This window comes from Peromyscus maniculatus, chromosome 19 (assembly GCF_049852395.1).
Source record: "Peromyscus maniculatus bairdii isolate BWxNUB_F1_BW_parent chromosome 19, HU_Pman_BW_mat_3.1, whole genome shotgun sequence".
In the NCBI taxonomy this organism is placed as follows: Eukaryota; Metazoa; Chordata; class Mammalia; order Rodentia; family Cricetidae; genus Peromyscus; species Peromyscus maniculatus.
In genome coordinates, this window is record NC_134870.1 from 77,498,163 (window position 1) to 77,510,583 (window position 12,421).

The 12,421-nt window shown below is 37.1% G+C and overlaps 1 long non-coding RNA gene across 3 annotated transcripts in view; it reads left to right on the forward strand.

Annotated features, from left to right (window-relative positions):
• The window catches only part of LOC121823967 (uncharacterized), a 101,327-nt gene extending 94,057 nt beyond the window's left edge, over positions 1-7,270 (forward strand). For 2 of the 3 annotated variants that reach the window (XR_006065644.2, XR_006065645.2), the window contains one exon: positions 446-7,270. This is a non-coding gene — a long non-coding RNA (uncharacterized LOC121823967). The remainder of the gene's footprint in view (positions 1-445) is intronic. The other variant, XR_006065647.2, reaches the window with a different exon arrangement.
• Positions 7,271-12,421: the final 5,151 nt, after the last annotated feature.

Here is a 12,421-nt window from a genome sequence, read left to right on the forward strand (position 1 = left end):
TCATCTCCAAGCTTGGAACCACCATGGAAGACATTTGAAGTCTCTTGTCATTCAGAAGGGCACGGAGGTTTTCGACAAGGCTCTCTCCTCCACACTTCCCTCTTTAGTTCGCCATGGCTGCAGCCTTCCTCGAGATCTCAGTAACTCACCAATCACCTGTTTGTTTAACTGAGTGTTCTGCTCCAGGGGCCAATAAATGTTCATTAAGTATTCCTAAGCATCACTAGGCAAGAATCCATTTCGGCACAAAAATGGGCCAAGAAGGAATCCAGTCCTCTATTTAGGTCAGTTTTCTCTTTGTTTTTGTTTTAAGGTAAGTTACACAGAAAGTATTTAAGAAAGGCCATGGAATTTCAAACTTTTACACATGACAGGATTATTTTAAAATAATAAATAGGAATACATATTATTTTCAAAGGTCCTGAGTGACAAATTTTGATTTTAGGTATTTCTCCTAGAATTGCCGGCAAGAAATAATTTTGATGCTGAGGACTAATATAACTCTTCAAGGAAGTGATGTGTCAATCTAAGGCTACAGACTTTGGTCTTCAAGCTGATTCTTAGCTACAATTTTCCAGCTGTCACAGACCTACCTGGAGGTTGACTGAAGAGCTTCATTTTTCTGTCTGTCCATCTTGAGTTTTATCAGTGGAGGGAGGAAAAGGCAGTGCCTATATTTCAACCATCTCTCCAAACGCGGGTGTCTCTGGAATTAATCACAAAGAAGAAAACTTCTCTCTGAAATCTGATTTGTAACGGTTTTTCCTGATACATTTGACAAGAAGGGAGAATATGTCATCATGGTCCAGGGAAGTTGTCTATCTGTAATAGATAACAATTCTAGTCCGTATCACCATCACCCACTCTGAGCACTACAAAGTACCAGGCCCTACAAAAATATCCTGGATGAGGATTGTTGGGGGAAAAAAGTTCTAGAATTTGTGCATTTATCAGGGTCTTTGCATGCAATTCTAGTGACTGACTAGATTTATGAGTATATGGCATAGAATCAACACTAAAAATCCTGCTCAGACATTGTCTGCTAGTTCATATATAACAGAAAATAGTCTCATTTTAAGAGAGAAGAAAATTAAATGCATCATGTTCAAATAATAGTTTTATTAGCCTTATTCATGTTACATAGACAGCAACATTTTAAACAACACCTTATTAGTAAGTACATACAAAACAAGAGTGTAGGCCAATGAGCTAGCTCAGCAGATAAATGTAATTACAGCCAAGACTAGGTTTGAGTTCAATTCACACAGTGAAAGTAGAAATCTAACTCCCACAAGTTGTCCTCTGATTTCCACACCAAGCTGCAGCATACCATCCCCAAAACATATAAAATAAATAAAACCCATGTAATAAAAAAAGAAATTCAGAGTAGCATTTTATTAAGTACGTACTGCAAGTAAATGTTGTTATGACATTGTGTGTGTGTGTGTGTGTTTGAGCACAATGTACATGCATATATATATACATATATATATGTATATATATAATTTATGTACCTTTGTAGTGAGTCAGTTTGCAGTAAATTATGGTCTTTAAAAGCAGGAATGCATATGTATATACATGCACATAAATGTATGTAACAACAATTTACAAAAAGAACATGAATTGGAAAGAGCAAGGAGGGGTAAATGGAAGGGTTTGAAGGAGGAAAGAGAAAAGAGAAATTATGTAATTAAATTTAATCTCAAAAACTTAAAAGAAATAATTAACAAAATGGTAAGGGAACAAAAACCAGAAGCACATAAACATATAAAAACCCTGAATGACTTGTCATTAGACTAATTATATGCAACAAACAATGAGCTATAATGAGCCTTTAGACTTGCTTTATTTTTACTATGCACTTGATTTAAAATAGCAAAGAAACAAAATAGATCTATTTTATTGTCATTTACTTAAACTTTTAGAATTCAGTCAGCCACATAGTCTTCTTTAATGTCTCTGTCTCCCTGAGTTTCCACTGAAACCTTAGTCTGTGCAGAATCCTCACAGGGAATGAGGATGTAGAGGCACACAGCATGAGCAGTGCCTGCAGCTCAGAACTTACATTCTCCAAGGACATCGTCAATGATACATCCCATGACCATCGACTATGGAGAGGGGTGAGTTCTTCAGAGAGACTTGGGGCGGAGTGACAGTTTCATTAGATGTCAAAAAAAAGTGACAAGAAGGGAACTTTGTAAATCTCAGTTGTGAGATGCCCTCATGCACACTGGGAGCTACTGTGAGTACTGTGAGATCTGTGGAAGAGAATGGATCCCAGGGACAAGGAAGAGCAGAGAGCATGTGTGGGTGGGTGATATAGAACAAGGTTGAGAACAGTCTCACAGGCAAGAACAAATCAGAGGGAGGGTGCACATCGAAGCCAAGAGCTGCAGTGAGAAATGAGCACATAGTGTGACAGGAAGCTGCAGAAGGTAGAGACAGGCAATTACGTCATGTGCAGGGATTCCAGAAATGACCATCCCAATTATTTCATGAACGATACAGAGGGGGATCAAAAGTTTCCATAGGAGAATAATTACAGAAATACCTCTCTGGCCCAGCAGAGGTTGCAGCTTTCACCCAAGCAATGGCAGGAAAAGAAGAATGATGAGAACTTGATGACAGGTTTAAGAGGTCAGGTGACCAAACTGAATAAAACTGATGAGGGCATGAGAGGGGCAAAGTACAACTAAGCCTTTGGGTTTATGTGGATCTGTGTCAGACAGCCACAAAATATGTATAGGTTTTGAAGATATTTCAATTCGGGCCTGGAGAGATGCGTCAGCAGTTTAAGAGCACCCACTGTTCTTGCACAGGGCCCAAGATCAGTTGCTAGTTCCCACATTTGTTAACTAACAATTGCCCATAGCACTGGCTTCAGAGGATCCCATCCTTCTGATCTCTGTGAGCACCTGCCATCACATACACAAACCAACACAGAAACACATAGGTAAAAAAAAATAGATCTTAAAAACATATGCTTCTTTGATATTTATTCCTGACATAAGATGTGTTTATTTAAATATACCTTATGTGTTGAAATAGTGGTGGACATGTTGAAGTTATATCAAGGAAATGCAAAAGTCCTCCTGTTTTTTATTGAATTCACCTTCAAGGAATCTTTATAAGATTTTTAGTGCAATAAGAAAAGCCTCAGAAATGTATCAAAGATAATTATCATGCAAATGTGTCTTCCCAGGCTTCAAGTTCTTCCACTGTTTTGAGCAAATAACTTGTTGACTAATGATAATGTGTTCACAGATGTCTCTCAGTTAAGACTGAAATTTAGCTTTGGAACCTCTAAAATGGAAAATGCTGTTGTCTTTAAAATATATTTTTATATGTGCATTTTCAAACTGACAGGTACTTAGGGGAGAATGAAGGGACTAACTGGTAATTTACTGAGTGTGAGGATCATTTATCTCTGTGAGTAATGAGGGCCTGCGGTCCAGGGTGTGGGTGGGAATGTTCCACACCACACAATGGTAATGATAGCTCATCAGGTGGGGTGGTGGGATGGCTCTGTGCCTTTTTGGAGCCTAAGCCACAGTGGCACTTTGCTAAAAGGTTACCATGTATATACATGAGAAGGATGCAGCAGCCTCACATTAATTAAAATGTTGTGTGTTAAAATAAGTGCTGGGCATTCCCAGTGGATATTTTAAGAGAGTATAAGTGACTATTATGCACAAATGCTTTTAGAAAAATCACTTCCTCCTTGCTTAAGGCATGAGGAGACTGTGGCTTTCTTGTTCTTAAAAGTATTTCCCACAAGTATTTCAGGATCATCCTATAAACAGGAACCACTGGAATCATCCTGTTTTGAGATCCTGACACTATAAATCTTTCTATCTTTATATCACAAAATGAATATAATATGTGTTTAAAGAGACAAGCTATGAGAACAATGGAATATCATGCACAATAATTTTAACATATTTTAACTTTATGTTAAGCTAATCTTACATTCAGGTATACATGTGTATTATGAAAGGAATAGATAAAAATCCTCCTAAAATGCTTAAGATAGTGTATGTTAATACTTTGTCACTGGTGCTGTGACTGACACTTCTCAGTGGTACACGGCATGCAAACTTTGTGGCCTCATGAAATATCATTTGTAATTCTTGCTCCTCTATTTTCTTAGACTCAGTAATTATAAAAAGACATAATAAACTTACTGATGAATTTTACAAAAACCCTGTATAAGTCCTGAGGTACTTAGGGGAAAAAAAGTGCTATTTTGGATAAACAGCGAAAGCTTATATTTTCAAGGAAAGAACTTATATTATTGTATTTAATAATTCTTCATAGCTTAGAAAATTATACACATATGTATGAAGCACAATACAATAAAATTATATAGGCATGCATTATGGAATAACTAAATTAAAACAACCTACTTATCCTTGACCTCACAATTTTATCTTAATTTGTTAGGACTATGAGTATCATATACTTGCTAGATTATTTTCAAATATACAGTATGTTATTTGCTACAAATAAAATGTCCTGAATGAGAGCTCTGAAATGTGTTCTCCCTATCTAACTGAAACTGTGGATATGCCGTGATGTGTTCTCCCTGTCTAACTGAAGCAGTGGGTATGCTGGAATGTGTTCTCCCTGTCTCACTGAAGCTGTGGATATGCTGTGATGTGTTCTGCCTGTCTCACTGAAGCTCTGGATATGTTGTGATGTGGTCTGCCTGTCTCACTGAAGCTCTGGATTTGTTGGAATGTGTTCTCCCTGTCTCACTGAAGCTGTGGATATGCTGTGATGTGTTCTGCCTGTCTCACTGAAGCAGTGGGTATGCTTGAATGTGTTCTCCCTGTCTAACTGAAGCTATGGATATGCTTGAATTAACTTTTTCAGGCCCCAACAACAAGCATGTTGTTCTTTGTTTGTGGTCTAGGAATTTTTAGATTCCACAGGTAAGATGGATCATACAGCATGTGTTTTGTCTATACTTGGTTTATGTGATTTATTACAATTTCCTCCTGCCCCAACCATGTTGAACCAAATGGCAGGATTAGTCATTCAACTCCCAATCGTGTGTATTTATCATGCATTCTTTTACCATTCAAGATATTCTACCTTAGGTTGCCTACTGTGAACAATGCTGCAAAGATGATGGAAGCCCTGAACTGAACACCTTCAGCTTCACAAAGCAACAGAGAAGATGCAATCTACAGACTAAAAGAGAGTATTCACAAAACTTATATACAAGGAACTCAATTCAGTATATATACATATATAAAGTAACAATTCATTGTAAAACTGGACAAAAGACGTCATAGATTTCTCCATAGAAGATACATACATGGCCAAAATATGAATGAGAAAGTGCTCACTGCATCAACCATCACTGGAATGCAAATCAACACCACCATAAGTGTCACCACGTGCCTGGTAGAAGGGCTGCTGTCAAATAGATGAAAACATAATGAATGATACTTGAGGATATGGAGTAGAAAAGTGAACCCTTGCAGGCTGTTGGGGATGTGGTTAATATAGTCACATTGGGCCACAGTAGAAAAGTTTCTGAAAAAAAAATCAAAACTAGAGATGCTATATGATTCAACATTCGTATTACTGGGTATATTACAAGATGAAATCATTATGTAAGACATATTCATTTTCTTGATGAATAATTTACCTCAAGGAAATGCCTTACTTGGTCTTTTTATTTGGGAAGATGAAGCCTGTGGCTGGCATGTGTAAATTATCTTTCATTCAGTGCTATGCTGTTACTATACAACAACAGAACTGTGTGTGCACTGTATCTTTAGCTATTCTATAAAGAAAAGCTGGAGAGAACTTAAAAACTCTTATATACTGAGACATTGGAAAGACTACAGCTGGATATTCCAAAGACAATCCAGGCAAGTAATTTTTCAACCACCAAGGATGACCAAGTGACTTTTGTAGGTCTGTCGTGAATCCTTAAATTTTTAATGAAATTTTAGAAATCTTTTAAGTTTCCACAAAAAGTTGAGTGGAAAGTACAGATTTTTTTTCATGGAAAATGCAGATTTTTTCCTTCATCTGCTCACATTTGTCCCCATTTCTCTCATTCAACACTGCATGCCAGCGTAGAATAGCTGGAATAATTAATGAGCCATCATTGACACGTGATTACTGCTGACTTGTGGATTTTTCATTGTAGGATCCACAGGAAAACTTACAGTCTCTTAAAGGATGATTTAACAACCTTAAAAATTATCTTTGCTAAATATATTAATCAATCTAGCTCTCTAAATCACTGAAATCACATCAGGAGGACTTACGGAGAAAATATAAACATGTATTACTAAGCGCAGGGACCCAGCTGAAAAGGTCACCATACTGTATTATTCTACTTATAATGATATTCTAGAATGGGCAAAACTACGTGGTTATCATAAATGCTGTCAGATGCAAGTGGTTAAAAGAGAGGGAAGAATTCATAGATTTAGCAAAGAGGAAACTTATTTCATTATCTTGATATTCATTTTTTGATGTTTTTTTATTTTCATTTCAAAAAAATTAATTAAAATACGATTGTGTCATTCCCTTTTGTTTCCTTCCTCCAATCCCCCCCCATGCTACCTCCTTCTCCCTCTCACATGGATGGTCAATTTTTTCATTATCATTGTTACACACACACACACAGAGAGAGAGAGAGAGAGAGAGAGAGAGAGAGAGAGAGAGAGAGAGAGAGAGAGAGAGATGCATTAAAATATAAATACAACCTGCTGAATCTGATTAGTGTTGCTTATACATCTATGATTTCAGGACTGACCACTGTTTTTAGATAATCAGTTAGGATGCTCATCTCTGGGGAAGACTGATTCACCCTCTCTCAGCAATCCTTAATCTTATCCTGTAGTTCTCTACATGTATGGCTCCAGGAGATTTTTATTCCCTTCAACATTTTATTTATGTATTCAACTTTAAAGGACACCTTGCTGACGTCCAAGCTCAGCAGTTGTCTGTAATGCAATGAAAAACATCCACATTCAGGTTTTTATGTGGATATAAATTTTCAATTAATTTGGGTAAACACTGAAGAGTACAATTGCTGTACACAATAAGCTAAGAGTCTGTTTAAGTTTATAAACAAAACAAGACAAAACTACCAAGTTATATTCTAACATAAATGTGCCATTTTGCATCCACAAATCAGCCTAGCATTCACATTGAACTCTCTTCTCTACATTCACTGTAAAACAGCTCCTATCAATTTAATCATCAAAGGACACTGACCCTTCTTTACGGGTTTGCCCCAACCATTGTAGGTGGCAATATGGGAATGGAGCAATTTCCAGGGATCACAGCCATGCAGAAAGGAGCTGGTGACCACAGCAGACAAAACAAAAATCTAGTGGCTCACTGAAGGAGAGCAACTGGGAACCAAGATAAACACAAACGCCTTGGGCATCCTTCGTGATCCTGCAAAGAGGTGATTTTCATATCCTCATATGCTTTTTGTGAACTCAAATAAACTTTGTGACATTTGAAACAGCTAGAAAGGGCTTTGTGATTTTTCTTTATTTTTAATTAAAGTTTTATTCTTTTCTACTAATAGGACCCTGAGCAACTAACTCAGGAGCTTATAAACCTCATAGTCTATTGAAGTTTCTCAAATGTCCAAGCATTGCATCTCCCTGGTGCTTCATTGGTCGGGATCCAGCAAAGGTCATTCCTCCTAGGAAAACTTCACACCCACAATGACAAAGGCAGAAACACTCACAATCAAAGCCGATGTGGATCATGCCAAACCAATTGCAGATAATGCCTTGGCATGCGAGAGTGTGCCTGAGAGAGGGTGTGCCTCCATAAACCCTCCAACACATGAAATCTACCACCAGTGAAGGGTGTTCCGTGCTTAGCCCCTAAAGGTCTACACAGGCACTAGCTGTTCAGCTCCAAAGAAAATGCAAAGAACTGGAAGCAGAAGCCTAAGCCTGGCAGATCAGGGAGCTCACGTCTACCAGGTCTCCTCCCTGTTCCTACAGGAGTGTGGCTGTGATAATGCAGGACCCAGACTCACAAAGCAGCTAAATGAAGGCTTTACAAAACTTCTCAGTTACCTGGTCACGTCAGAAAATAGCTTTATTATAATCTGGTCTCCAAGAGATGCTCTTCCTCTGGGTTTCCATCCTTTATGAATGGTTTCCCAGGGATTTTTGCGATGTCATTAGTCCTCTGGTCCTCAACACAGCTCACTTTTAATGCTTTATCTGTTTTTGTTTGTTTGTTTGTTTGTTTTGTTTTTCCCTTGTACTTAATTTGTGGTTATTTGGAAACAACTTATTAAACTTTGAATTAAATAATGAACAGAGAAGCAACCATCAGACAGGATATTTTTTCAGAACTTTCCTATTTATTCAGTATTATAAACATGAGCTATAAAAATGAACATTTTAGTTTTGTTTTAGCCTAGAAGCCTTAAGGCAAGAATGAAATGCAATTTCTCAGGTTTCAAATGTATTCATCATGTCATCCTTACTTAGTTTGTGGGATAAAGAAGAGACTGTGAAAGATTTTTTTAGTCCAAAGAGAGGAAAGGTATGTTTAACCTGAAGACGATATTGCAAGTAAGTAGTGATGGATGTATTTTGACTTTATATTTTATAACTTATTCTTTGGAGCATTATATACAGTAACTGACCCCTCATCCAACTCCCCTTTGTCCTCCCCACTCCCTTCAAACACCTCACACCAACATGGAAAGCAACAGGAAATCAATGGCTGTTGGAAGACAATCATGAGTTGTATTGATTTTCTATAATAATAGCCAGATTATTTTAAACTCCAAATTTTTGTTTGTATTTTTACTATATGTCACATAATAAATTATTTCAATATCTTGAACATAATATCCTTCCTCATTAACTACCTGGTAACATACATCCTATGTTCTCTTAGAGTTTATAACATTTATTCCTGTAGTTGTTTCATCCACATACCTAGGTTAAATTTTTTAGATAAAAGTTTTATACTACCTTGGAAAAGGTATTTATTTTTTTCCTTCGTAAGTCTCAAATAAGGCAATTGATTTTCTTCTAAGTGATAGATCAAGGCTTTTCTGATTGTTTATTTAAAGCTTACTTGTGTTATGGGTCTCGTGGGATAATGCAGCCAATGAAAATGGGATTTTAATACCATATTTCTGAATAATAAACCACACAATCTGAAAGAAAGAGGCATAAACAATTTGAATATATCAGTAACTTGTAAAATTTGAAGTGAGGTTTCCAGACCTTTAAATAGAAATGAATGTTTGAGATTTTACTTCTCTCCCAAAGTGCAGCAATTCTTGTAGATGCTGAGAGAGGCTGACACTGGCTTTGCATCTCTGCAAGAGCGGCACATTTCAGAGCATTTGTCACCGGGTCCTTTGCTCAGCCCCACGGTGACAGCTTTAAGCCAAACTGTGTTTGCTGTGGCAGCGTTGTGTCCTATGCTTAGAAAAAAACAGTCTCCTGAAAGTTTATACTGTGGTTTTGTTCACATGCAGCACATTGTCTAATAAGAACCAGAATTCAGAATGAACTTAATTCTAGCTACAAAGAACCCTGTAGCAGTCAAGGAGTTTATTTCCCCTTGGCAAAATATTGACCATGCAATCTTTCTTCTGTTGTCATCCACGCTAACACTACAACCAGGAGAGTTAATACTGTCATCCTGACAGGGTCACAAATTAACTGGGAAACTTGCCTCTGATAATATTTGTCTGGGATTTCATAGATTAGATAATTAAAGTTAGTAAATCTCTCTTAGTGTGTAACATCCTATGGACTGGGATTGTGAAGTAAGCAAAGCAGAGGAAGGCCCTGAACTCTAACAAGCACATCTCCCTCTGCTTCCTGACTGAGGGTGTTATGTGATGAACTGCTTCAAGTTGCGGCCGGCTCATAAGGGATTTGACCCAGGAACTGTTGGCCAAAATAAATCCTCCTTTTGAAAAGTTGCTTTTACTAGGTATTTTATGAGAGTAACAGGAAAAGTAGCTAATACAGTTATCATAGTCAGCGTTTCCTTCATAGACAGTGTTCTGAAATCACAGCCGAACATGGACATCCACAGATGGGATTAGGAATATAGGTTAAGAAAAAGTGTATTCACCATCGAGGGAGGTCTGGATTTAGTGGTGCTGTTTACTGTTGTACCCATAGTGCCTGATCAGTGTGTTGGTAAGGGTGTTTCTTTGGGAATAACTTCGTCAGTTGTAACATTTGGTCCACACTGGTATAGACTAGTCCATGAATGTATAGTTTGTCTCACACAGTCACATGTGGAACTTATGACCTTGGTAGCCATTGCCTGGGGGAGGGATTAAATTCATGGGGTTCATGCATTTCAGAAGCTAATACAATTTCATGTGTCATCAATTATCCTCTCAATCTATAGGGAAAAGGCACATATGGACAGGCTTGAGAATCTTCTGTTTTTCTTTAACATGCTTCAAGAGTAAGAGGCCAAAAGTGGCTTTTAAACATGAGTCTCACTTGATATATACATCTCAGTTTATTTATTTGGGTTATTTATTTAACAAAATCCTAATGTTAGAAACTTTGGGTCTCATGCAAGCATATATTTAAATAGGAGTTATTTGGTTGTTTATTCTAAAAATACACCAGAAGTCTAAAATTCTTTAGGAGATATTTTAAAAGCTAAGAATTGGCTTGGCAGTGGTGGCGCATGTCTTTAATCCCAGCACTTGGGAGGCAGAGGCAGGCAGATCTCTGTGAGTTCAAGGCTAACCTGAGCTACAGAGTGAGTTCCAGGAAAGGCACAAAGCTACACGGAGAAACCCTGTCTCAAAAAAACAAACCAAAACAAAAAACAAAAAAAAACCCTAAGAATTATTTTATTTAATTATGTTTTCCACTTCTTTAATGCTTCTCAGATCCTCTTCATACTCTTACCTATCCAGCTTCTCTCTCTCTCTCTCTCTCTCTCTCTCTCTCTCTCTCTCTCTCTCTCTCTCACACACACACACACACACACACACACACACACACACACACACTTTTTCCTCAAACACAATAAAAATCAAATTAACAGAACTCATTCAGACAAAAAAAATCAAGATGGAAAGCTCACAAAACAACACCAAAAACCCTAAAACCACAAGGCCTGCCCTTGAGTGGTTAACATACCTAGTGACCCTTCATTGGAGAAAACTGATTTTCTCTTTTCCTGGAGGGATTTTGTCTGCTTTGAACCTGTAAGCATTTTTACAAGAACAATCTGTTAGCAAATACACCAGAAATTTCAGTGATTGATCAATTGGATGATTTAGTGAGACAGGTTTTGCTAGATGCCAAGGATGGTCTAAAACTCAATCTTCTTGCCTCAGCCTCCTGAGTGCTAGAATTAGAGGCACAGAATATCCCACATCAGGCTCAGAAACCACTTGGATTGCTATTTCAACTCTTAACCTAAAATCTGAGTATAGTGCACAAAATAAAATAAAACAGGTTTTCATTAAGAGAAATTTCCCACCCCCCAACTATGGGCAGAGAAAGAAGGAAAAACAGACATCAAAAGATGTGTTGAGGATTGTTCTATGCTTGCCCTACTTTTTGATTATTTAAATATGTTATGAATTTGGAAAATAAATAGAAAGACACACAATTACCAGAGAATCACATTGCCTTTCTTTCTTTCTTTCTTTCTTTCTTTCTTTCTTTCTTTCTTTCTTTCTTTCTTTCTTTCTTTCTTTCTCCCTTTCTTCCTTTATTCCTTTTTTCCTTTTCTTCCTAAATTTTTTGTTTATTTATGGAAATTGGAAGAGACCTCTACAAATCACATGGGTGGTACCTTCCAGTAGGGCTGAAAGCAAGATAAATGACTGTGTCAATGTCTTTGACTCCTTTAAATTTATAGAATGCACTGGAATGAGAAGCTTGTTGGTGCAGCCTAAAAATAATTGTGTATTTAAGTAATATAAAATGATGACTATGATGAAAATCAACTTTACCTTTGAAAGAAATGTGATCTTATTTTGTTCTATTTTAATATGAAAGCCTTTGATTTTGTCCTTGCTGTTCAAACACTCATGACTGAGCTTGCCAGCATATTTAGCCCTCTTCTTGAAAGCACATGTGTTCCCTAAAAGTAGGAAAATAACTAATATATTTCTATAATAAAAATCTCACAATTAACTCAATGTATAATTTTATAGGTAAGATGATTCTGAAGATAATTTCAATGTGCCATCCTTTGCTGCATCATGACATGACAATGGTGAATTGTGACATCATAATGATTAATTGTGACATCCCAATGATGAGTTACATTATCACAATTTTCCATTGCGTTGCTACAATGCTTCATTTTGCCCTCATCAAATAGCTTAACTGTTCCATTACAATGTTCCATTTTTGACATCAAAATACAGTACCGTCACATCACAATTGAATTTGGA